The following is a 25,611-nucleotide window of genomic DNA, read 5'->3' on the forward strand; positions in this document are numbered from 1 at the left end:
CAATGCTCAGAAATTAATCCTGGCTCTGTGCTCAGAGATTATTTCTGTTAGTGCATTGTGGACCATATTTAGTGCTGGGAATAAACTAAAGTTGGTTCCATGCATGCAACTTCTGTACCATCACTGGCCCGTACTAATAAATTTTAATTTTCAAGTATCTAAGATAATGGGAAACATCTTTTTATTATTGAAATTGGAAAACAGGGAATTTTTAATTTCTTATTTTTAAGGGAGGAATATTATCATATTTATTGAGCTATTCTTAAATACTGAATTGTGAATTTTTATTGCATTTCCTCTATCCCATTAAATGACTGGAGAAAGAAATAATAGTGTATGCCTGAGAATTTAACAAATAACAATGTACCAAATATCTTTAAAGTATCCAATATGTGTATTTAATGAGTTGAGAGCTGTCTGATACAGCACCGATCCTGGCAGTCGCCCTATGCTGTCCACGAAATTTCAAAATCCTCTTGTGGAAGAATCCTGTTGATGTTGAGATACATCAACAGGTGTTGTACTATTTCATAAACCAATCATAATGAATGAAATAACTCCATGATAATTGTTACACACATTATCTCATACTGATAATATTTTCTTCAAAATCATGCTTTGTAAACTTATCTTGAACTTATGCTGAGAGTTAGTTAATAATTTGTCTTTTACTTGATAACTGCATTACTACATTTTCTTCATGGAAGATCCAATTTAATTATGATATCACTTGTCAATAAGCTGTGAAATATAAAGAAAAGGAATATAATTGCATGTGTAGAAATGAATTTCTATCACCTGAAATGAAATATTGAATGAACTATATCAATGATAGTTTTAGGAATATCACAAGGAATTATTTTAGGGAATTTTCCAACTTCTACTCTCAGCCCTTGACAAAGTGAAGCCTGACTGCACTTCTCTGTATTGGTGGTGGTCTTAGTGATTCACTTCTTAAGAATTTATATGGCTTGGGGCCCAAGGGACAGTTCAAGAAACTCGAACACATGTTCTGCATGCTGGAGCCTGAGTTCATTCTCTGGTGCTTCATGATCCCTTGACCATCAGGGGCAAGCCTCAAATGCTAAACATGGAGTAACCTTCAAGTCCTGCCTGAAAAACCCAAAACCAAATAAGCAAAAGGCAGCTATGCAGTTGTAGTGTCAGTATTTGTCAGTATTTGTCCTGGACTTATTTGTCCCGATTTGGCATGGATGCTTCCTCTTCTATCACTAACCCTAGAGAACATCAGCTGTCCTTCCAGCAACCTATGGCCAGGCCGTATAGTGAGTTGCTGATATTTCCGGCCCAAACCATTTGAGAATGTCATCCTAGAAGCTGGTGCTCTTTCCTAGTCAAGCTATTAGCTAATTGCAGCCTAGACAACAAGTCATCTGCAACCAAGAGACTGTGACACAGAAATATCTTGGTAAGTGACTTCCAAATTCTCAAGTCACAGAAAAACTGAGGGAACATAATTGTTCTTTTGAGTCAATAGTTTGGGGGAAAAATTGTACCCAGAATAAGTAGCCAGTATATAAATGTTAGATGGTACTACTATTGCCCAGCGTCTTTCTTGTATTTAAGTTCTAATGTAATTACATTATATTAGAGAAAGAGATATTGTAGGATAGCATTGCCACTGGGAGCTTGGGTTTATGGGTTACACCCATCACAATGCTCCCATTCCTCTGTTTATCTGTAAACTCTTCTCTGTGCTCTCTTCCCAAGTCGGCTAATCACCTTTTTTCCCTAATCAGATTCTGTTAGCTTGTAAGATCAGATCCTTCTAAGGACACTGAACTTGTTTTATAAGTTAAGTGTTTTGCATAGTTTACCTTAAAACAATGTCCTTTCTGTATGGACACAGGAAGACAGTGAATATTATGCCTTGTAACTTGGGAGTTGATTGACTCCAAATAATATTTACCCCTGGGCATCTGCTTTTTTGACTCAGTTGCCCTTCGTTCCTAGCACCCCAAAAGCAGGGACTGAATGGACCCAGGGCAAGCTGTGAGCTACCCTGGCATCGAAAAGGGCCAGGCCAAAGTGCCACAATACTCAACTATAAGTTGAGGACATGATCATGGACAAATGCTGTCATGATTCAAAAATAAGTAACGATGAGACTAGGACCCTGCTGGGGCTAGGAAGAGTAACCTGACCTGAGGACTGCAGAATATATAGTGAGATGTCCTCAAAAAGAACCAAACTGTAAGTTTATATCTCTTACTGTGCTCATACAGAATGACATTGCTAGAAATAATGGAAGTCGATTTACTACAACTATTTAAGTAAATTACTATCTGAGGAAAGTACACACCCTTGTTGGGATCCCACCCTTGAGCAGATCTCCCAGTAATCTGGAATAATCTCTTTAGATGAGATTTTATCCTTGAGTTAATCTCCTCAAGGAGTGGTCTTACCTCTCTTTGCTGATTTGTTAATGCTCAAGCCACCTTTGTGTCACCACCCTACGTGATTGCTATTTTATATATCAGTCTTAGTTTATCTAAGACTGTAAGCTTGGAGGGGGCTTGGGCTCAAGAGAGCAGGGAGAAGACTCAGGATGAGGAGGAGGCTGAGGCTCAGACTCAGGCTCAAGCTCAGGCTCAGACTTGAGCTCAAGAGAGCAGAGATTGAGGCTCAGGCTGAGGCTCAGGCAGAGGCTCAGGCTGAGGCGCAGTTTCCAGCTTGAGAGTTCGGGCTCCAGAGGGCAGAGTCAGAAAAACTTGTGCAGGGACAAAAGACTGCTAAGGACATGAAGGAAAAGCCCAGAAATCCTCAAAACTCTTCCTTTCTGACAATATCTTGTTGGTTCTCTTGTTTGTAGTGTAAGATTTACTCGGGATGGCAACTTGTGGATGAAGTAGTGACATTCCCAGAATCAAAGATCACCCTGGCCCCAGTGTTGAAGACTGGGCTTATGGCCCACAGGACAGGAAGATACCAGGCTGCATTGCATGCTTCCTCACATTCATCCCTTACAGGAACAGGCCAGACCAAGCACATCAGTTCCACTGGTCTTTGTTCCACTCTCCCCTTTTCCTGCCAAAGATAACTTAAAAGGATGCTCAGTTTCTCCCAGGCACAGTTCCACCTAGGCCTCACATGAGGTTCCTAGAGTTCTGGCTGGGAGATCACCCCAATAAGCTTCTCCTATTCACTTTGTCCTTGTCCCTTTTTCTTCTCTCAACAGGTTTGTCAAACGTACACAGAAAATTCCAGGTCAAGACAATCTGAAGAATTCCTCTCCATTGGCTAAAATTTTATAGGAACAAATTATTTGAACTTCAAATAAAATTAGTATATTTGGAGGTGTCTGCCAAGTGGATCACAGGAAGTTGCTACACATCTGCCTGCAATTCTTTCCAACTTGAGGAATATCTGAAGAATATCCATATGGAATCCAGTTTCCTTTGGAGAAACTCAAGTACTCTCCTGAGTGCTTTACTTTTTTTCGCCTTCCCTCCCCTTCCTCAAAGCATCTAAATGAAAGCTTTTTTTACTTCATTGCTCCTCTCTTCCTGAGATTCTTTTCTGAGAGAAAAAGCAAAGGACCCAAAAGGACTGCTTAGGGTCTAGGGCTTGCCTTCACATGGAGTTTGCTGTGGCCGTGGGAGCTGATCAGGCTCTAGCAAACAGGAAACCTGTGCCCCAGTTCATTGAGTTACTTCCCCCACCTGTTGCTGCATCTATTGCAGCAGTCTCACTCTCCATCCAAATTTTCTGTCCAAAACTTTGCCATCCTCCAAGACACCATCCCTTTCTAACACTTGTCTGCTATGAGGGCAATGATAATCTCAAAGAAGAGATATTTCTCTCTGCCTGTGTCTTTAAAAATATAGACATGAAATTAGATAAGACACGAGGCTACAGTGAAGCTAAGTGCCCAGATATACAGTTCAACTCACCTTGGTCATGAGCAAAGGATACCCACCCAATGAGGATGACACGGATCAGAATCTACATTTCAGCTATTCTCCAGAGCTGATGAATCTGAACAGTCCAGTTGTGCTCCAAGAGTGTTGACTAGGCTTGAGGCTTGAGGTTTGTCGCTTCACTAGAGGTAAGAGCAAACTTGACTCTGACTTTAAGTGCAATTCCAGGAACCCAGGAAGCTCAGGTCACTGAGAAAATATCAAAGTTCAAAGAAATTTGCATGAATCCCTATTCCTATGTACGTTCCCAACACTTCATGTTTTTGACAACTTGCATCAATCTTACTTTGGAGATTGTTTTCAAAACTCATAGAAATTAATTTTTACATTAATTTTTTCATAATTTTTACATTATACATTTCTTAAAATCGGTGAATTCCTTCTTAGCCAAGTGAATCATACAGGAAAGGTTTTGAGTTCATGGCACTATATTTTCATACAATTTTATTTTCATTTACATACTTAGTTCCTTAACAACCTATGAAAATCAACCATATATTTAAACCCCATTTGACCAACATTATTTTCTGTGCTTTTATTTTAAATTAAAAACGTATTTTTAAAAACCAAATGGGAGTATTTTCTGTATAGCTCTTCTTTTTTTTTTTAGAAAACATATGCTAGATAGAGCTCTGTTTTTATTTCCTCACATAATCTAGTTTTCTTATCAATTTCCAGTGGTTTATTGTTTGTTCTCTCCGGCTGTTCATTTATTTATATCCTTATATTCCATGCATAGATGAGCTCAGCATTTTATCTTTATTTTTCTCATTTTCCATCGTTTTGTTTTTGGGGGAGACATGACTTTTGATTTTGCAGGTGAGGTGCTACTCTCGATTGGAGCTTAGGGACCAATGTGGTACCACATACAGAAACTACTCACTGCATTGGGTCTCAAGCTCCTGTTCATATTTCTATTTCACTCACTCTAACAAAAGGTAAAGGTAAAGGTAAAGGCCCTCCCGTTGATCGTCGATTTGCTCGAGCGGGCCCAGTAACGTTTCCATTGGAGACTTTGTTGTTACTGTGTCTGGCATATCGAATACTCTCGGTAGCTTGCCGGCCGGGCTCTCCGAGAGGGGCGGAGGAATCGAACTCGGGTTGGCCATGTTGGCTGCGTGTAAGGCGATCGCCCTACCCGCTGTGCTATCGCTCCTAACAAAAATAGAACAATTTTTTTTTGTGCTTGGGTCACATCAGAAGTTCTAGGGCTTAGTCCTGGCTCTGCACTCAGCAATTACTCTTGCAGTTTAGGGGAACCCTATAGGGTGCTGAGGCTAGATTTTCAGTTGGTCATATACTTAGAAAACTCCCTTCCCAGTGCACTATTGTTCTACACCCTAAATATAAATTTTTAACATGTCCTTTGCATTAATGTTTGCATTAACATTCTTTTTGTTAAATAATTTTTTTTATAAGTGAAACACCATGAGGTACAGTTGTAGACTTACAAACTTTCGTGTTTGGGTTTCAGTTATACAATGATCAAGTACACATCCCTCCACCAGTGCCGATTCTCCACCACCAATGATCCCAGTAGCCCTCCCACCCTACCCACCCCATCCCTCACCACCCCATCCTGCCTCTGTGGCAGGGTATTCCCTTTTGCTCTCTCTTTCCTTTAGGGTATGAATAATCGTGTTTTTTTTGTGAGAATTTGGTCATCTACATTAAAAATTATTTTAATTGAATTGCCGTGAGATTCATAGTTATAAAGTTATTTATGATTGAGTTTAGGTCATACAATGTTCCAACACCCATCCCTTCAACAGTGCACATTTCTTAACACCAGTCTTCCCAGATTCCCTCCTGCCACACCCTCTCAGCCAGCCTCTAAAGCAGATGCTTTTGCTCTCATTTTCTCTTCTTTTAGTTAATTAATTATTTTGAGCAACACCCAGTGGAGCTCAGGCTTTATCTTTGGACATGTGCTCTGTGATCACTGACTCCTCATGATTTGTTGCTCAGAGGATCACATGTGGGGCATATGGGATGCTTTCTATTGAACTCAGAACTCCCACGTGCAAGACAAGAACTCTACCAGCTGTGCCATCTCTCTAGTCCTGTTTTCCCCTTTCAAGTAAGGTTAACATATTCAGATGAATTTCATGGTTTTCCTTTTTGTAATAATATAGTAACTCAAGTATTGTCACAGGTTTTTTTTCACTGCTTGAAGTGCACCAGTCCTATACTTCACATAAATGTATAGCAGCTAATTATATTTGTAGCTTTTAGGAGATGAGAAAGACAAAATATTTCAATTAGACATTTATTACATAAATCAGTCACCAGTGTCACAAATAATGTATTAAATGGTTTGGCTACTTATTTTTTCTTATAATAGCTTAAAATACCAAAGAATTTTAAAATGTAGCTATAATCCAGGTGTCTAGAAATGAGGATAGTTCATTACAGAGTAGCTCTCAAAAATCACAAAGATACAAAGCACAAATTAAAGTCAGTGTTACCAAGAGGTGACCTTCTCTCTCCCATGAGAAGGCTCCATGGCCACTCTCTGAACTATCCTGAAGCCTAAGGTCATCACGAAGAGGACCTTGAGGTTTCTCAGACACCAGTCCCATTTCTGTGTCAAAATTAAGCAGAACTGACAGAAATCCAGAGTTATTAGCAACATGGTGATTCAAAGCTTCCAGGACTAAATCTTGAAGCTTAAATTTGGTTGTGGAGGCAAGAAGAAGATGAAGCATGTGCCACCAAGTACTTTCAGAAGTTCCTGATCCACATTGGCATCTCCTGTGCTGAAATTGCTCACACAGTCTCCTCTAAGAATCCCGAAGAAATTGTAGAAAGAGCAGCCCAATTGGCCATGAGAGTCATGGCTGCCAATGCCAACCTGCCACAGGGAAAAGAAAAAAATAATAGACTGTCCCTAGACACTTGCACTGTATTAATAAATACCTGTAAACTACAACAAACACACATTATAAAATTGGGCTTCTTCAGTGAGAAAACAGAAATAAGAATACTATCCAATGTTGGAGAGGATGACTCAATCAGTGAAATCCACAGAATTAGTATATTGAACTGAGAACACTCTGACTTCCCATGATATAATATTGATAGAGTTCTAACAGAAAGCAAGTGGGTCACTTAAAAGATCTCGTGGCAGTTGGATCTACATCTGTCCCTGAGAAAAGAAGCCACTGGAGTCCCTAAGGGGAATCCCCATTCAACCTGTTGATTTACCCTTCCATCTACACTGAGCACAGCATGGGTCCAAATGCCTGGCAGCCTTCCGGAAGGCACTTTTGAAATATTCAGGTGAAGAAGAGCAGTTTAAAGTTCAAGGCAAATATTGTTGTAGATAGCACCGTAGCACTGTCCTCCCGTTGTTCATCGATTTTTTCAAGCGGGCCCAGTAATGTCTCCATTGTGAGACTTGCTGTTACTGTGTTTGGCATATCAAATACGTCAGGGGTAGCTTGCCATGCTTTGCTGTGCGGGCGAGATGCTCTCGGTAGCTTGCCAGGCTCTCTGAGAGGGGTGGAGGAATCGAACTCTGGTCAGCCGCATGTGCCGTGTGCAAGGCAAACGCCCTAGCCGCTCAGCTATCGCTCCAGCCCTTGTTGTAAATAAAGATGTGTAATTCTCTGCAAAGTGACCAGTGTCTAGCTGTCCTGGATTTGTCCAGGCTAACCAAAAATTGGCTACAAGACTCAAGATTTAAAGTTATAAAGACACTACAAGTTATTAGTAGTAAAGATAGGATAGGAATGATTCCGAACAAAAAGATTGTTTAGGATTTGTGTAGTTTCTCTTTCCATGACACCAGGTTGTGCCACTGCTCTATGTGTACTAAGGCTACCTGGTTTTTTTTTCCCTTTATTGTATTTTATTTTAAGTTGTAGATTTACAATTTTTTGTGCTTTGGTTTCAATTATACAATGATCAGATACCCATCCCTCCACCAGTGCCCATTTTCCACCACCATGGATAATATCCCTCCCACCCCCATCCCCCCATCCCCCCTGTCACTGTGGCAGGGCAATCCCCTGTGTTCTCTCTCTCCTTTTGGGTGTTGTGGTCTGCAAAAGAGGCATTGAGTGGCAAACATGTTCAGTCCATAGTCTACTTTCGACATGCATCTCCCCTCCTGGGAGGATCCTCCAAACATCCTTTATTTGGTGCTCCCTTCTCTATCTGAACTGCCCTTTCCTCTAGGATACCCGGCTGGCCTCTAAGTTATGGAGTAATCCTCCTGGTGCTGATCTCAGCTATTCTTGGGTATTAATCTCTTACTTTGTTACTTTATATCCCCCAGATGAATGCAATCTTTCTATGTCTATCCCTCTCTTTCTGACTCATTTCGCTTAGCATGATACTTTCCATATTGTACCACTTGTATGTAAATTTCATGACTTCATCCTTTCTAAGAGCTACATAGTACTCCATTGTGTAGATGTACCAAAGTTTCTTTTTTTTTTTTTTTTAAAAAATTAGTGTTTTGTTTTATTTTGGGGATACATAGTAATAAAGTTGGATAGCTGGATCATTGGAAGATTTATTCTTATTTTATTTATTTATTTATTTATTTTTCTTTTTTTTTTTCCCCTTTATTTTATTTTATTTTTTTTAAAGTTGTAGATTTACAATTTTTTGTGCTTTGGTTTCAATTATACAATGATCAGATACCCATCCCTCCACCAGTGCCCATTTTCCACCACCATGGATAATATCCCTCCCACCCCCATCCCCCCATCCCCCCGTCTCTGTGGCAGGGCAATCCCCTGTGTTCTCTCTCTCCTTTTGGGTGTTGTGGTCTGCAAAAGAGGCATTGAGTGGCAAACATGTTCAGTCCATAGTCTACTTTCGACATGCATCTCCCCTCCTGGGAGGATCCTCCAAACATCCTTTATTTGGTGCTCCCTTCTCTATCTGAATAGCCCTTTCCTCTAGGATACCCGGCTGGCCTCTAAGTTATGGAGTAATCCTCCTGGTGCTGATCTCAGCTATTCTTGGGTATTAATCTCATACTTTGTTACTTTATATCCCCCAGATGAATGCTATCTTTCTATGTCTATCCCTATCTTTCTGACTCATTTCGCTTAGCATGATACTTTCCATATTGTACCACTTGTATGTAAATTTCATGACTTCATCTTTTCTAAGAGCTACATAGTACTCCATTGTGTAGATGTACCAAAGTTTCTTTAACCAGTCATCTGTTCTTGGGCATTCAGGTTTCTTCCAGTTTCTGGCTATTGTAAAGAGGGCTGCAATGAACAAACAAGTGCAGATGTCACTTCGACTATACATTTTTGCCTCTCTGGGATATATTCCCAGGAGTGGTATTGCTGGGTCAAATGGGAGCTCAATTTCTAATTTTTTGAGAATCGTCCATACTGTTTTCCAGAAGGGCTGAACCAGTGGACATTCCCACCAACAGTGAAGGAGTGTCCCTTTCTCGCCACATCCACGCCAGCATCGGTTGCTTTTGTTCTTTTGAATGTGGGCCAGTCTCTGAGGTGTGAGATGGTATCTCATTGTGGTTTTGATCTGCATCTCCCTGATGATTAATGATGTAGAGCATTTTCTCATGTGTTTTTTTGCCATTCGGATTTCTTCTTTGAGAAATTTTCTGTTCATTTCATTGGCCCATTTTTGGATGAGGTTGGATGTTTTCTTCTTGTGCAGTTTAACCAGTATTTTTTATATCCTGGATATCAACCCCTTGTCAGATGTGTACTCGGCGAATATCTTTTCCCATTCTGTAGACTGTCTTTGTATTTTGGTCACTGTTTCTTTGGAGGTGCAGAAGCGTCTTAGTTTAAGATAGTCCCATTTATCTATCTCTGTTTTCACTTGCTCGGCCAGTGGCGTGGCATCTTTGAAGATACCATTAGCTTCAATGTCATGGAGGGTTTTGCCAACTTTATCTTCAATGTACCTTATGGTTTCTGGTCTGATGTTGAGGTCTTTAATCCATTTTGATCTTACTTTTGTACATGGTGTTAGGCAGAGTTCTGAGCCTATTTTTTTGCATGTAGCCGTCCAGTGATGCCAACACAATTTATTAAAGAGGCTTTCCTTACTCCACTTCACATTAACTAAGGAAGTAAAGGACCTGTACAAAGAAAACTACAAAACGCTACTTCAGGAAATAAAAGAGGACATGAGGAAATGGAAAGATATCCCCTGCTCATGGGTCGGGAGACTTAACATTTTCAAAATGGCAATACTACCAAAAGCATTGTATAAATTCAATGCAATCCCTATAAGGATACCCATGACATTCTTCAAAGAAATGGAGCAAACACTCCTGAAATTTATATGGAACAATAAGCCCCCACGAATAGCTAAAGCAATTCTTGGGGAAAAGAAAATGGGAGGAATCAACCTCCCGAACTTCAAACTGTACTACAAAGCAGTAATAATTAAAACAGCATGGTACTGGAACAAAGGCAGAACTGCAGACCAATGGAACAGGGTTGAATACACTGACATCTCTCCTCAATCATATGCTCATCTAATCTTTGATAAAGGTGTTTTTTTTTTAAACGACTCACTCACACTGAGTTAGGTTACCCTGACGTCTCCAGATAGGATTTTGAAGACATGACTCAGATGTCATTCATCAGCACCTCAGCTCCAGCACTGTTGCTTTGACTACTAGCTGAGCCCTTCGTAGGACTCAGGCTGTTCTAGTGTCTCTGAGACTTTGCAGTATGAAGAACAGTGAATACTGTGAATGTGAGAAGCATTTATGTTTTATAACTGAGAAAATTGTTAACTCTTTCATTTTTTGGCCTGCAAAGAATTGTAAGCAATGTAACTGCCTTTATCTGAGGAGTAATTTTCAGAGTGCCTCAGAATTTCATGTAGCAGACCAACGGTGCTTGCAAGATGATTTAAAATGAAGAGTTTCCTAGGAACTGACAAGGGAAAATCAAGGAATTCAATCCTGTATAATACAAATCCTTATATTGGACTTAAAATCTTCAGTGCAAGTGTCATACTGTCATTAAATAAATATGTTTCTGAAGTAAATTCTGTATACTAGGAATTGGCTCGTGACTGTGTATTTCAACTAAAATTTCAAATATTAAAACAACACAAAATTGAACTCCCATCCTTAGAAATGAATAGGTTGCCAGGTGCTTTATGGAAAGTCCCAGAACACTGTTGCAAATTAAGTGTCCCATCTACTAAACTATCTCTCTGTCTCCTAAACTCATGTTAAATTGGTCAGCAAAATATGAATTTCAGGATGCTCTGGCATCAAATATTCTTTAACATAATTTGACATTCTTCATAATATTATGGTCAATATATTAAGATGAATTTAATAATTACCTAGCCATAAGAATATAGTAGCTTAAGTATTATCAGCAGTCTTCCCACTGCTCACAAACTGAAGTTCTTCCATATTTTTTGAGTTATAAGTAGTACTAATCTTTTAAGAGACAAGTGATATAAGCAATTCTTCCAAGCAGATAATACAGCAATCTATGACTGTTTTTAAAAAATGCATTGAAAAATTCTGTTTATTTTTTTACAATTTTGCAATAATCAATAACCTAGTAATATTTGTATAATTCTGATTTCCAGTATTGCAAAATAGCTTACATTGGACAAATCTATGTCCAAATCACAATGTGAAACAAAGTGCTGCTCGAGAAAGCAAGCAAAATCTCACAAATTATTAAACTTTTGAAAGAACAAAATAAAATTGTGGAATCTATCTCTGTTCATGTTTGGGGGGTTCAGAACGTCCTTGCTTCTCTTAGTATAAAGTTGGTATTGCTCAAGTAGGAAGCAAGGATCTTATTGGGGGACAATATAGACATCAGAGTGGAATCTGGGTCCACATCATCCACTGAGAAGAGAAATCAGTGGGGGAAACTCCCATGTCTATTGCACTGTGGGGAAAATCCCCATGTATCTGTTTACCCTTACATATCTACTGAGCCTGCACCAGATCAAACTCCAGGAGCCCTGTGGAAAGCAACTGCTGCAAGAACAAAAACTCTGAAACATTCAGATAAGACTTACTGGAGAGGAGGAGTGTAAGGATCAAGGGCAGTATGATTAAATCCTTCCAATTAAACTTAGGAGGATGTATTTTAGGAGTTCTATATCCCAGTATATGGCTGAGGGCTGTATATTTGTATTTGGTCTTCTCCTGCTAACTACATTTAGAAATCAAATCACGGTCATGGTCCTCCTGTTGTTCATCGATTTTCTCGAGGGGGCCCAGTAACCTCTCCATTGTGAGACTTGTTACTCTGTTTGGCATATCGAATACATCACGGGTAGCTTGCCAGGCTGTGCCCTGTGGGCGAGATACTCTTAGTAGCTTGCCGGGCTCTCCGAGAGGGGCAGAGGAATTGAACTCGGGTCGCCCATGTTGGCTGCGTGCAAGGCAAATGCCCTACCCGCTGTGCTATCGCTCCAGCTCTTAGAAATCAAAACAGTTGCAAAATTGGTTTAAATTAGTTTAAAACTGAAATCTCTCCAGGTCAGCCCATGAGACCCCAGGGCACTGCTGGGTGTGACCAAGCCTCCTCAAGTCCTCACGCTGACTGATTGTCTCTTCATGTGGCTCCCTGTTGCCAGAGTACACTTGGAAACTTGTTTATATTCTTTTTGAAAAGCTCTTCCAGGTACGAAGATACATTCAACAAAAATGCAAACTTTACCTCAGAAGTCCAAGAGACAAAGTAAGACAGGAGGAAGAGAAATGTAAATATTTTAACCTTTATGAGTTTCATCCAGACAGGCATAGGTCTGGACAGAGTGAATTCATTGCTATGGACTAATTTGTAGAATTTTGTCTAATTTTAGGTTCTAGAGGTGCTCTTGAAATATTTGGCATCTTCCTGGAATGATATGGGATAAGATTACTTCCTTCTGGGGCTAAAAGTTCCCATAGAGACGATGTCAACTGGATTGTTCACATATCAAGGCATGCTCTTGTTTCATAATTTCCCATTTATCAAGGTTCTATAGAATACCAAGCCACTGTAATATACTGGAAACTTAAACTATTTACAATACATTTGCCTACTAAAGGAGCAGTCTATTATTTAAGCTATTTCAGAATTTTTAAAAAAATATACAGTTTCACTGTGAAATTAAAAAGCATTTGTTTGTGTGTGTGTGTGTGTGTGTGTGTGTGTGTGTGTGTGTGTGTGTGTGTGTTGAAGGAGGGGTGGAAGCAGAAAATATTTCCAGTATTCCAAGCAAAAGAGATATCTAAAGACATGGATCAAAAGGCAAAAAGTCTTCTAAACCAAGTAAGAAAATACGTGACACTCTCAAATAGATGTTAAAAGCCATCATTCTTATGTCTTCTGATGGAACATTGCTTCCTTTGGAGTAAACCACTTTAGTCCATCAGAGTACAATGCCACAGAGAAAAAAGAAGATTTCAAGCTGGATTTCTAGAGACAATATAAGTAACATCACCAAAAAATACATTGTGGCCAAACCATGCATTGAATCCTGGTTTAAGACATCCAGATTTATAGGTTAAAGTCAAGTGAATGAAAATTAATGCCTGCTGATCTGTTCTTATTTGTAAAATAGTTTAAATTTATTAGTTTTTGGTCCATAATCTACTTTCAGCACACATCTCCCATCCTGAGTGAACCCTCCAACCATCCTTCGCTTAGTGGTCCCTTCTCTATTCTAGCTGCCTTTTTGTCCCATAATACTTAAGACTGTCTTTCAAGCCATGGAGCAATCCTCCTGTCGCTTATCTCTACTGTCCTTAGGTGTTAGTATTCTATTGTGTAACTATTTATTTCACATATGAGTGCAGTCGTTCTATGTCTGTCCCTCTCTTTCTGACTCATTTCACTCAGCATAATATTATTGTCCATGTCCATCAACTTATCAAATTTTGTCCAACAAAAATTTCATGATTTCATCTTTCTAACAGCTGCACAGTATTCCATTTTGTACATATACCAAAGTTTCTTTAACCAGTCATCTGTTCTCAGGCACTCAGATTTTTCTTAAGATTGTGGCTATTGTAAATATTGATGCAATAAATATGCAAGTGCAGAAGTCATTTCTTCTGTACTGTTTTGTACCTCTGGATATATAATCAGAAGTAGCATTTCTGGGTCAAATGGAAGCTCAATTTCTAGATTTTTGAGAAACGCCCATATTGTTGACCAAAAAGGCTGGATCATTCCCACGAGCAGTGAAGAAACTTTCTTCCCACATCCACACCAACACTAGTTTCCTTTGGTTTACTTTTGGATGTAGATCCAGTGTCTCTGATGTGAGATAATATCTCATTGCTATTTTGATCTGCATCTCCTGGGTGTTTACTGATGAAGAGTATTTTTTTTCATATGCCTTTTAGCCATTCTGATTTTATCTGTGAGAAAGTTTCTGTTTATTTCATCGTGCCATTTTCTATTGGATTAGATGTATTCTTCTTGTAGAGTCCAATCAGTGCCTTTTATATCTTGATATTAACTCCTTGTCAGAAGGTTATTGGGTAAATATCCTTTGCCATTTTGTAGACTGTCTGTACTCTGATCACATTTTTTTGGGATGCAGAAGCTTTATAGTTTAATATAGTCCCATTTATTTATCTCTGTTTCCACTTGCTTGGTCAGTGACGCTTTCCTATCAGTATGTCATTAACTTTTACTTGCCTAACTGCTATGTCAAGTAGTTCCAGTAATGTATGTAATAGGAGTGGTGAGAGTGGGCATCCTTGCCTTGTCCCTGATCTTAGAAGGAAAGCTCTTAGTTTTTTCCCATTGAGGATAATGCTTGCCATAGTCTTGTGGTAGATGGCTTTGACTATATTGAAGAAAGTTCTTTCAAATTCAATTTTGGTGAGAGTTTTCATCATAAACAAGTATTGGATCTAGTCAAATGCTTTCTATGCATTGATTTGATATTGATATAATATCTATTGATATGATCACATGGCTCATATCTTTTCTTTTACTGATATGATGGATTATGGTGATTGACGTGTGATTTTTGATCTATCTTTGCATCCCCAAGGATGAATCCCATTTGATCATATGATCTTTATGATGGTATATGAACTTTATGATGAGTTGTTGGTTTCTATTTGATAATAGTTTGGTGAGAATATTTGCATCCTTGTTCATCAGGGATATCAGCCTGTAATTTTCTTTTATGTCTTGTTTTTGCTTTTCGGATTATGGTGATATGTACCTCATAGAAACTGTTTTTGGCAGTTTCTATTGCTTCAATTTTCTGGAAAAGTTTGAAAAGAAATGGCAATAGGTCCTCTTTAAATTTTTGAAAGAATTGACTAGTAAATCCATCTGAACCTAGGATTTTGCTTTGGAGAATATTTTTGATTATTGTTTCAATTTCCTTGATAATGATCGGTTTATTCGAGTATTCCAAATCTTCTTGGCTCACACTTGGGAGGTTACAGCAATCAGGGATTTACACATTTCTACAGGTTTTCTTGTTTCATGGCAGACAGACTTTCAAAGTAATCTCTCATGTTCTTTTGAATTTCATCGGTTTCTGTTGTGATGTCCTTTTCATTTCTGATTTGGTTTATTAGGATTCTCTCTTTCTTTGTGAGTCTTGCTAGTGGTTTATCAATCCCTTTTATTTTCTCAAATAATGAATTATTGGTTTCATTGATCTTCAGATTGCTTATTGGGTTTCCATGTCTTTAATTTCTGTTCTAAGATTTATTATTTCTTTCCATCTGCCTGGTGTGTTTTCCTTTTGTTGGGTCTTTTCTAAGATTTTGAGCTATAAAGTGAAGTTATTTATGTGGGCCCTTTCTTCGTTCCTGAGAAATGCTTGCAGCACTATAAAATTTTCCCATAAGACTGCTTTAGCAGCATCGCACAGATTCTGGTAGCTCGCTTCTTCATTCTCATTTGGTTCAAGGTATCTTTTTATTGCTTACTTGATTTCCCTCCTGGTCCACTCATTGGTCAACGTTAAGTTGTTTAAGTTCCAGGAGTTTGATTTGATTCGCACGTCTGTTTGTGATTAACTTCTATCTTCAGTGCATCATGGTTAAAAAGAGAGTTGATACAGTTTCCATCTTCCTGATTCTATTGAGGTATGTTTTGTGACCCAGCACAAAGTCTATCTTGGAAAATGTTCCATGTGCTCTGGGAAAAATGTGTATTCAGATTTGGGGGGATGAAAGGGCCTGTATACATCGATTAGTCCTCTCTCTTCTATTTCTTCCTTCACATCCAGTTCTTTCTTGCTGACTTTTAATCATGCTAATGTATCCAGAGGTGAAAAGGTGGTGTTGAAGTCTCCAACTACTATTGTGTTGCTACCAATGTCCTCCTTGAAGTCTATTATCAGTTGTTTGAAGTATTTAGCTGGACCATCATTGGGTGTGTGTATGTTTAGGAGTTAATTTCTTCCTGCTGTACATATCCCTTGATTATTAAAAAATGGCTTTCACTGTCCTTCTAATCATTTTCAGCCTGAAATCTATGTTGTTGGATACTAGTATGGCCACCGTTGTATGACTGAAATGTAATCACGAAAGTGTGTGAGTCTGTAATTCTATCTCATGGTGTTTCATTAATTTTTTTAATTTAAAAAAAAGAGTGGCAGGATGATCAGAAAATTGAACCCAACAATCTGCTGCCTGCAAGAAACACATATGAACATTCAGAGCAAACACAGACTGAACGTTAAAGGCTGGAAAATAATTCTACTGGCAAACAACTCCCTCAAAAAATTGGGAGAGCTGGGGCTGGAGAGATAGTACAGCAGATAGGGCCTTTGCCTTGCATGCAGCCGACACGCGTTCGATTCCCAGCATCCCATAAGGTCCCCCAAGCACCACGATGAGTAATTCCTGAGTGCAGAGCCAGGAGTAACCCCTGAGCATCACCAAGTGTGACCCAAAAACCCAAAAAAAAATTAGGGTAGCCATACTAGTATCAGGCCACATAGACTTCAGACTGAAGAAGTTTACAAGAGACAGTGAAGGTCATTTCTTTTTTTTTTTTTTTTTTTTTTTTTTTTTTTTTTATGGCATATCTTTTAATGAGGGGTGCTATTCTAAGTATGGGAGATTTGGGAGAACAAATTAGACAATGGGGTTCACTTACAGGGTACACTTACGGGGTTCACCATCTTTTTTTTTTTGGGTTTCAGTTATACAATGATCAAGTCCCCATACCTCCACCAGTGCCCGTCATCCATCCCAATGGGTCCCAGCATCCCCCCCACCCTCATCCCCCCCCCCCCCCGTCCCATCCTGCCTCTGTGGCAGGGTATTCCCACTTGTTCTCTCTCTCTTCTTTTGGGTACTGTGTTTTGCAAGAGAGGCTTTGAGTGGCAATCATGTTTGGTCTATCGACTACTTTTAGCATGCTTCTCCCACCCTGGGAGGGCCCTCACAACACCCTTCATTTGGTACTCTCTTCTCTATCTGAGCTTCCTTTTCACCTTTCTTAGTGATCAAAAGATCTATAGAACAGAAAAATCTCACACTCCTAAATGTATATGCACCTAATGAGAGACCAGTAAAAAGCTGAAAACAACTGCTCAGAGACTTGAAGAAAGACATTAATAGCAACATAATAATAGTTGGTAATTTCAACATTGTTTTATCACTTCTTGATAGATTAATCTCACTCAAGTTCAACAAGGACTTGCTCTTTATGAGAGAGGAAATGGAGGAAATGCTGGGTGTTGTTTTGTGCATATATGACATTTCATTGCCCAAAAGCTCAATAAACATTTTTCTCAAGAACACATGGGATATTTTCCAAGATAGACAAGATACTGGACTTCAAAACATGCCTCTATAAAATTAAGAAAATAGAAATTGAATCAATGATCTTTTCAGATCAAGATTCACCGAATATAGAAGTGAATCACACACAGAAACAGAAATTCAAGTCAAACAGCTAGATATTATAAAGCTCACTAATGAACAAACAGTAGCTTACAGAGGAACTCAAAATATTCCTGGAAACAAACGAGAATGAAAACATAAAAGAACTTATGGGACAAGGCAAAAGCTGTGTTAAGAGGCAAGTTTACAGCTCTTCAAGCACTCCTCAGAAAGGAACAGCAAGCCCACATAAGTAAATTAACCTAACATCTTAATATCTTGGACGATGATTAACAAAAGGAGCCCAAACCAGTCGGGATGAAAGAAATAATAAAACATAAATAAGAAATTAATGACATTGATACCCCCCTCCGATAAAATATGAGAGATTAATGAAGCCAACAGCTGGTTTACTGAGAAAATACATAAGATCGATAAACAACTAGCAAGAATCACAGAGAGAGAGAAACATCTCTATAATAATAAAAAGAATCAGAAACGAAAAAGGGCACATCACAACTGAAACCACAGAAATTGAAAGGATAATGAGAGGTTACTTTGAAAATCTTTATGTCACAAAATAAGAGAAACATAAAGAAATGGATGAATTCCTGGACTTCTATAATCTTCCAAATATGACCTAAGAAGACTTGGAATACCTGAACAGACCTATCACCATTAAGGAAATTGAAATGGTAATCAAACATCTCCCAAAATAAAAAAAAAAGCCCTGGCCCAAATGGATTCACTAGTGAATTCTTACAAACTTTTAAACAAGACGTACTCCCAATCCTATTCAAGGTTTTTCAAGAAATTAAAGAAACTGAAACACTTCCATACAGTTTCTAATAGGCAAATATTACCCTCATACCAAAAGGTGACTGAGACACCACAAAAAAAAAAGAGAGCTATATCCCTGATGAACAGGGATGCAAATATCCTCAACAAACTACTAGCACATAGAATCCAATTACTAATCAAAAAGATCATACACCACGACCAAGAAGGATTCATCCTGGGGGCAAGTCAATCAACAAAATACACCATAATTGGGTATGGTGCCGCCAGCAGGTCAATCTATACCTGTGAGGCGAGTGCATCAGCAGCCTGATGGTGCCTTCAGACTTCTAGATACCCCAAAATTGCTGCTTTTCCTTTGACCAAACCCCAACAACTTGTGGCCAAGTTTACCAAGTAAGTAAATGGTCAAAAGTTAGGTATGTGGGGGAAACACACACAAACCACCTCTGACTCAACTATATAATTGGAGGGAAGGCCTTTCTGGTTCCTGACCAAACTGCTTAACGGCCGTAAGTCTCTGATCCTAGAGACTCAGAAACAAACCCAGTGACTTTTTGCAGGAATGCATCTGGTCCCTGCAATATGTTACCGGCGCCAGGTCACCCCAGGGGGAAAGGGTGCTGTCTCTCTGCCTGCTCCCTCTTGGTGGCTTGGTGGCAGTCATATTCCAGAAGCCATTGGACAGTCAGGTTTGGGCTGACAGTGACAAGACAGGCGGGGCCTCACGGGATTGGGGTGGAACCAATCCTCTCCTCCCCAACCCAACGAGACCCCGAGTCACCGCCCACAACTGGCTTCTCTGGCTCCTGATCAAGCTGCTTAGTGGCCATGATCCAAGAGAGACTCAAAAGCAAATCTTGGAACCTAGAGGCTTTTGGCAGAAATATGTCTGGTCCCCGCAGTAGGTTACCAGTGCCAGAACACCCCAGGTTGAAATAGGTTTTGTGCCTTGGCCTATTCCCCCTGGTGGCTTGGTGGCTGCTATCTTCCAGAGACCATTGGACAGTTATGTTTGGGCCCGCAGTGACGAGACACGTGGGGTCTTATGGGATGAGGGTAGAACTGGCCCTTTCCTCCCTGTCTCAAAGAGACCCTGGGTTACTGCCCATGAACGGCCTCTCTGGCTCCTGATCAAGCTGCTTAACAGCCATGAATCCAGAAACTCAGGAACAATTCTCAGAACCCAGCAGGTTTTGGTATAAATCCCTCCAGATTTAATTGTTAAAATTTCGAAATTCTAAAATCATGTGGCCACTACTGCGGCCACGCAACATCATATGTTGTGCATAACCGGCAACCGAAACAAATTTTCTATGATTACCTTCTCGGCTCAGCCTTCTTGGATCGGGGCTGAGCATCCTCCACCCAGATCCTCCAAATTCCAGTAGGCGGGGATCACACCCACCAACTGGCCCCTGGGCACCATGTAATCCCATCAACAGCCAAGACTCAGAGACTATAAAACCCAGATCCCAGAAGAGAACAGCATAGAGTCTCCTGCCCCCACGCCTGGCTGTCCTCGCCGAGGCCCCTTGGAGGAGAGCAGGTTGAGTTTTCCTCCCCACCCTGATAAGGGCTCCGGCAGCCAAAGGCCTCCAGAACCAGCCACCACCATGCTGAGACCACTCTCCACACACATGAAGGTACCAGCAGAGGAACAAAGGCAAGCAGGTCCCGGGGCTGAGATCTCCAAGCCTACTCAGATCGGGGCTGAGCATCCTCCACCCAAATCCTCCGAATTCCAGTAGGTAGGGGTCACACCCATCTACTGACTCCATGGCGCCGTGTAATTCCATCAACTGCCAAGACTCAGAGACTATAAAACCCAGTTCCCGGAAGCATCTTATCATCTCATTCCTACTTTGGACAAACTGGCAAGCTACCGAATGTAACCTGCCCACATGCCAAATACCAGTAACACTGAAGGTCTCATTCTCCTAACTCTGAAAGAGCCTTGAATATGGCACTGTCTTAAAAATCTCAGGGCTAGGATGAAGGAGACGTTATTGGGGCCTGCTCGAGGCAATCGACCTTCTCGGCAGATCTGAGTGTTGGGGTAAAATTCCAAATAATAATGGTGGGACTGGTGTCAAAATATTGAATGTAATCAAAGTAGAGAGAGAGTAATGTGGAAATTATCTGCCCCACAGGTAGGGGGAGGGTGTGGAATGGGGTATACTGGGGTTTTTGGTGGTGCAACATGGGCACTGGTGAAGGGATGGGTATTTCATCATTGTATGACCTAGACTTAAACCCGAAAGCTTTGTAACTGCTCTCACGGTGATTCAATAAATAAATTTTAAAAAAAATAAAAGTAAGGTGGAGTTCAAGCCCAATTCAATCAGCCTAATCAATGGCTCAATAGCAATTCTCCTACATTAAAATAATAAAAAAGCATGATATACCATATAAGGAAAAGGAAAGATAAAACCACATGATTATATCAATCGAGGCAGAGTAGTCATATAACAAGATACAACACACATTTATATAAAAAATAACTCTCAACAAAATAGGAATTGAAGGAGCTTTCCTTCAAAGCCATCTACCCCAAGTCCACAGCAAGCATTATTCTCAATGCATAGAAACTAAAAGCCATCCCTCTAAGATCGGGCACAAGACAAAGTTGTCCACTCTCGCCACTTCTATCAAAATACTACTGGAAGTACGTGAAAGTTCTAGTCATGGAGGCAAGGAAAAGTTATCAAGGGCATCCAGATAAGAACGGAAGAGATCAAACCATTGCCATCGCTATTTGCAGATGACATGACTAAGAAAATTCTATACACTCTGCCAAGAAGCTCCTAGAAATAATAGGTCTATTTAGTAAATTTCAGGCAACAAAATCAATGCCCAAAAGTTCATGGCTTTGCTATATACAAACAATGAAAGAGAAGAAGAGATATTTAAAATCAATTTCTCTCACAATAGTGCCTGAGAAAATCAAGTACCTCAGAATTAGTTTAACTAAAGTGTTGAAGGACCTATACAATGAGTATTACAAAACAATACTTCAAGAAATAAAAGAGGACCCTAGGAAATGGAGACACATACCCTGATCATGGATCAGGAGGATAAACATTGTTAAATATTAACATTCTCCAAAGCATTATACAGATTTAATGCAGTCCCTACAAGGATACCCGTGACTTTCTTCAAATAAATAGACTAAGCACTCCTGAAATTCATATAGAAAAATAAATACCCATGAATACCTAAAGAAATTCTTGGGAAAAAGAAGATGGGTGGCATTACCTTTCCCAACTTCAAACTGTACTACAAATCAGTAGTAATTAAAATAGCATGGTATTGGAATAGAAACAGACCCGCAGACCAGTGGACTAAAGTTGAATATTCTGATACAGACTCTCAAATATATCATCACTGAATCTTTGATAAAGAGCAAGAGATGTGAAGTGGAGCAAGAAAAGCCTCTTCACCAGGTGGTTCTGGGGAAACTGGACAGCTATATGCAGAAAAATCAACTCAGATCTCTGTCTAATGCCAGACGCAAAAGTCAGATCAAATTGGATTGAAGAGCTTAATATCACACCTGACTCTATAAGGTACATTGAAAAAATGTAGGCAGAACCCTCAATGATATTGAAGCTAAAGGCATCTTCAAGGATGAAAGACCACTGACCAAGAAAGTGCAAACAATTATAAACAAGTAGGACTACATGAAACTAAGAAGCATCTTCACCTCAAGAGAAACAGTCACCAAAATACAGAAAGAGCCTAAGGAATGGAAAAAATTATTTATCCAATATCCGTGAGATAGGGGCACAATACCCAGGATATATAGGATATACAAGAATCTAGTAGAACTTTGCAAGAAAAAAAATCCACCCCATCAAAAAATACAAAGAAAAAAATAAACAGAAACTTCCTCAAAAAAAAGAAATACAAATAGCCAAAAGCACATGAAAAAAATGTTCTACATTGCCAATCATCAGGGAGATGCAAATCATAACAACAATGAGATAGAATCTTAAACCACAGAAACTTGCACACATGAAACAAAAAAGAACAACCAGTGCAGACATGGATATGGAGAGAACAGGAGTCTCTTTCATTGTTGGTGTGAATTCCAACTAGTCCAGCCTTTTTGGAAAAAATATGTACATTCATCAAAAAGTAGAAATTGAGCTTCCATGTACCCCGCAATACAACTTCTGAACATATATCCGGGTACACAAAAAAGTGCAACAGAAATGGCATCTTGCTTGTTTATTGCACTTGTTTGTTTATTGCAGCACTGTTCACAATAGTCAGAATCTGGAAACAACCCTAGTGCCCGAGAACAAATGACTGATTAAAGAAACTGGTACATCTACACAGTGGAATACTATGAAGCTGTTAGAAAAGATGAAGTCAAGAAATTTGCTTATAAGTGGGCATAGAGAGTAACATGCTAACTGAAATGTGTCAGAAAGAGAGGAATAGATATAAATTGACTGTACCCATTTGTGGATTATAAAATAACATAATATGAGACTAACACCTAAGCACAGTAGAGTCAGGGCCAGGAGCATCGCTCTGGAGTTTAGAAGCCTGACTCATGTGCTGGTTGAGAAGGCAGTTTAGATGAAGAAGTACCATTAAGTAGGTCATGGTTGGAGGGATCGCTCAGGATCAGAGATGTGTGCTGTAAATAGATTGAGATCCCAACATGATGGCATCTCAGCATCTGTATTAGAAAGCATAATGCCCAATGTAGAGAAAAAGTAAGAAGGAAGGTGGCTGCCACAGATGCAGGAGGTAGGATGGGGTAGGGTGGTAGGAGGGATACTGGGAACATTGGGGATGGAAAACGTGCATTGGTGGAGGGGTAGGTGTTCGATCGTTGTATGACTGAAATTCAATCATGAAAAGTTTGTAACTTTATCTCATGGTGATCCAATAAAAAATTAATGTTAGTACTCTCTTATACAAGCAATTAATGACTCCAGGGTGAGATACAAAAATCTTCAAATAATTTTCTGTAAGGAAAGTTTTGAAATCATTTTCAGTTGATTAGTCATAACAACCAATACAAAATAAATCATTTAGGGCCTGCTTTTGGGTCAGGTTTGGGTGCCAGTGGGAAAATTTGATATGGTGATCACTTAACTACTTAATCACTTAACTTCCCGTTAGTCGTCGATTTCCTTGAGCGGGCGCCAGTAACGTCTCCATTTGTCCCTGTTGCGTGCTAGTGTAGCCGAATGGCGTCTGTTCACTCTAGGAACATGAAGAACCTCACACCGATCGTTCATGATCTTGGTGAAGAAGTCTGACCATCTGGTAGGTGGGCTGCCACATGGTCTTTTGACATCCCGTGGAATCCAGTCGGTAACAGCTCTAGTCCAGCGGTCGTCTTTAAATCTCATTACGTGACCAGCCCATCTGATTTTTGACACCATGGCAAACGAGACAGAGTCCCTGATTCTTGATCGTCGACGGATGTTGGAACTCCGGATTCTTCCTCTCATTTGAGTGAAACGTGATATTCCAAGCATAGCTCTTTCAATTTTTCTTTGGGAGACCTGAATAGCGTTCTCATCCTGTTTGCGTAGGGCCCAGGTTTCTGAGGCATATGTTAATGCAGGAAGAACAGTGGAATCAAAGAGATGTACCTGGAACCGGAGGTTCTTTGTCCTCTTAGCAATTTCTTTGACGCTTTTGAAGACGTTCCAAGCCACTCTTCCTCCTGCGCAGCTTGGGTGCCAGGTCATTCATCATGTTGACTTCTCTACCTAGGTACACATAGCTGTTGCATTCAGAGATGGTTGTTCCGTTGAGAGCGAATGGGGCGTCAGGAACAAGGCTGTTTCTCATAAACATTGTCTTCGTAAGATTCAGCTGTAGTCTGACCTTTCCACACTCACGGTCAAAGTCAGCCAGCATTTGTGCCACTTGGCTGATGTTTGGTGTTATTAAAACAAAGTCATCAGCAAAGTGGAGGTGGTGTAGTTGCCGACCATCTATCTTCACTCCCATTCCTTCCCATTCCAGTCGTCGCATGATGTTCTCAATGGTTACACTTGCTGGAGTACGAGGAGCTTAAGTTTATCGGGTCGCACCCATCACAGTGCTCCCGAGTCACTCCCATTACTTTGTCTGTCTGTAACCACTTCTATGCTCTCTTCCCCAACTACTTTGTAAGGTCTCATCCTTCTAGGACACTGAACTTGTACTGTAAGTTAATATTGCCTTTCTCTTCTCCTTATGTCTTTTGAGCAGTTTACTTTAACGCAATGTTCTTTTGTATAGATTCAGGAAGACAATTAATTAATATGCCTTTTAACTTAGGAATTGATTGGCTTTGAATATTATTCACTCCTGAGCATCTACTTTCTCAACTTAAGCCTCAGTTGCCCTCACTTCCTAGCACCCCAAAAGCAGGGTCCCGACGTGGGACTGGATTGAACCAGGGTAAGCCGGTAAGTTATGTGCTACCCTGGCATCGAGATGGGCCAGGCCAAGGTGCCACGATCCTTAACTCTAGGTTAAGAGTTTGATCATAGGCAAATACTGTCATGATCCAAAAGTATCGATGAGACTAGGACCCTGCTGCTAGGAAAGGAAAGCTACCTGGCCTGAGCACTACAGTCTGAGATTGAGATGGCACTGGGAGAGCATTCTATAAGCTCAAAGTATTTCTTACTGTGTCCATACAAAATGACTTATATCATGTATGCTTATATGTTGGTCGGACAAGGAGAGGAGAAACACATCCAGTGAAATCTGTTCTAGTGTGACTTGATCTGCTAAATGAGAATCTGCCCTAGAAGCAGTTTTCCTTTGTGTCCTGAGTAGCTTGGATGAGACTGAACTTTCTCCCCTTCAAACTGCCTTCAGTAAATGATTTCAGTATATTGAGGCAGTTTCTCTTATCAAACAGGAACCTAGCTGGCCTTAGGTATGCAGATCCCAGGTGCTAAGTCAGGCCTGATCTTTGGGATGTAGATGCCTGGCTCCAAGCTGGCTGATTTTGGAGATGTAGATTCCAAGCTCTATCAGACTGGTCTTTGTTGTGCTAATCCAAGTGCTTGTAGCTGGTAAATGGATTACTGGCCTGCGGAT

This window comes from Sorex fumeus, unplaced genomic scaffold (genome assembly GCF_029834395.1).
Source record: "Sorex fumeus unplaced genomic scaffold, SorFum_2.1 ptg000010l, whole genome shotgun sequence".
Taxonomy (NCBI): domain Eukaryota; kingdom Metazoa; phylum Chordata; class Mammalia; order Eulipotyphla; family Soricidae; genus Sorex; species Sorex fumeus.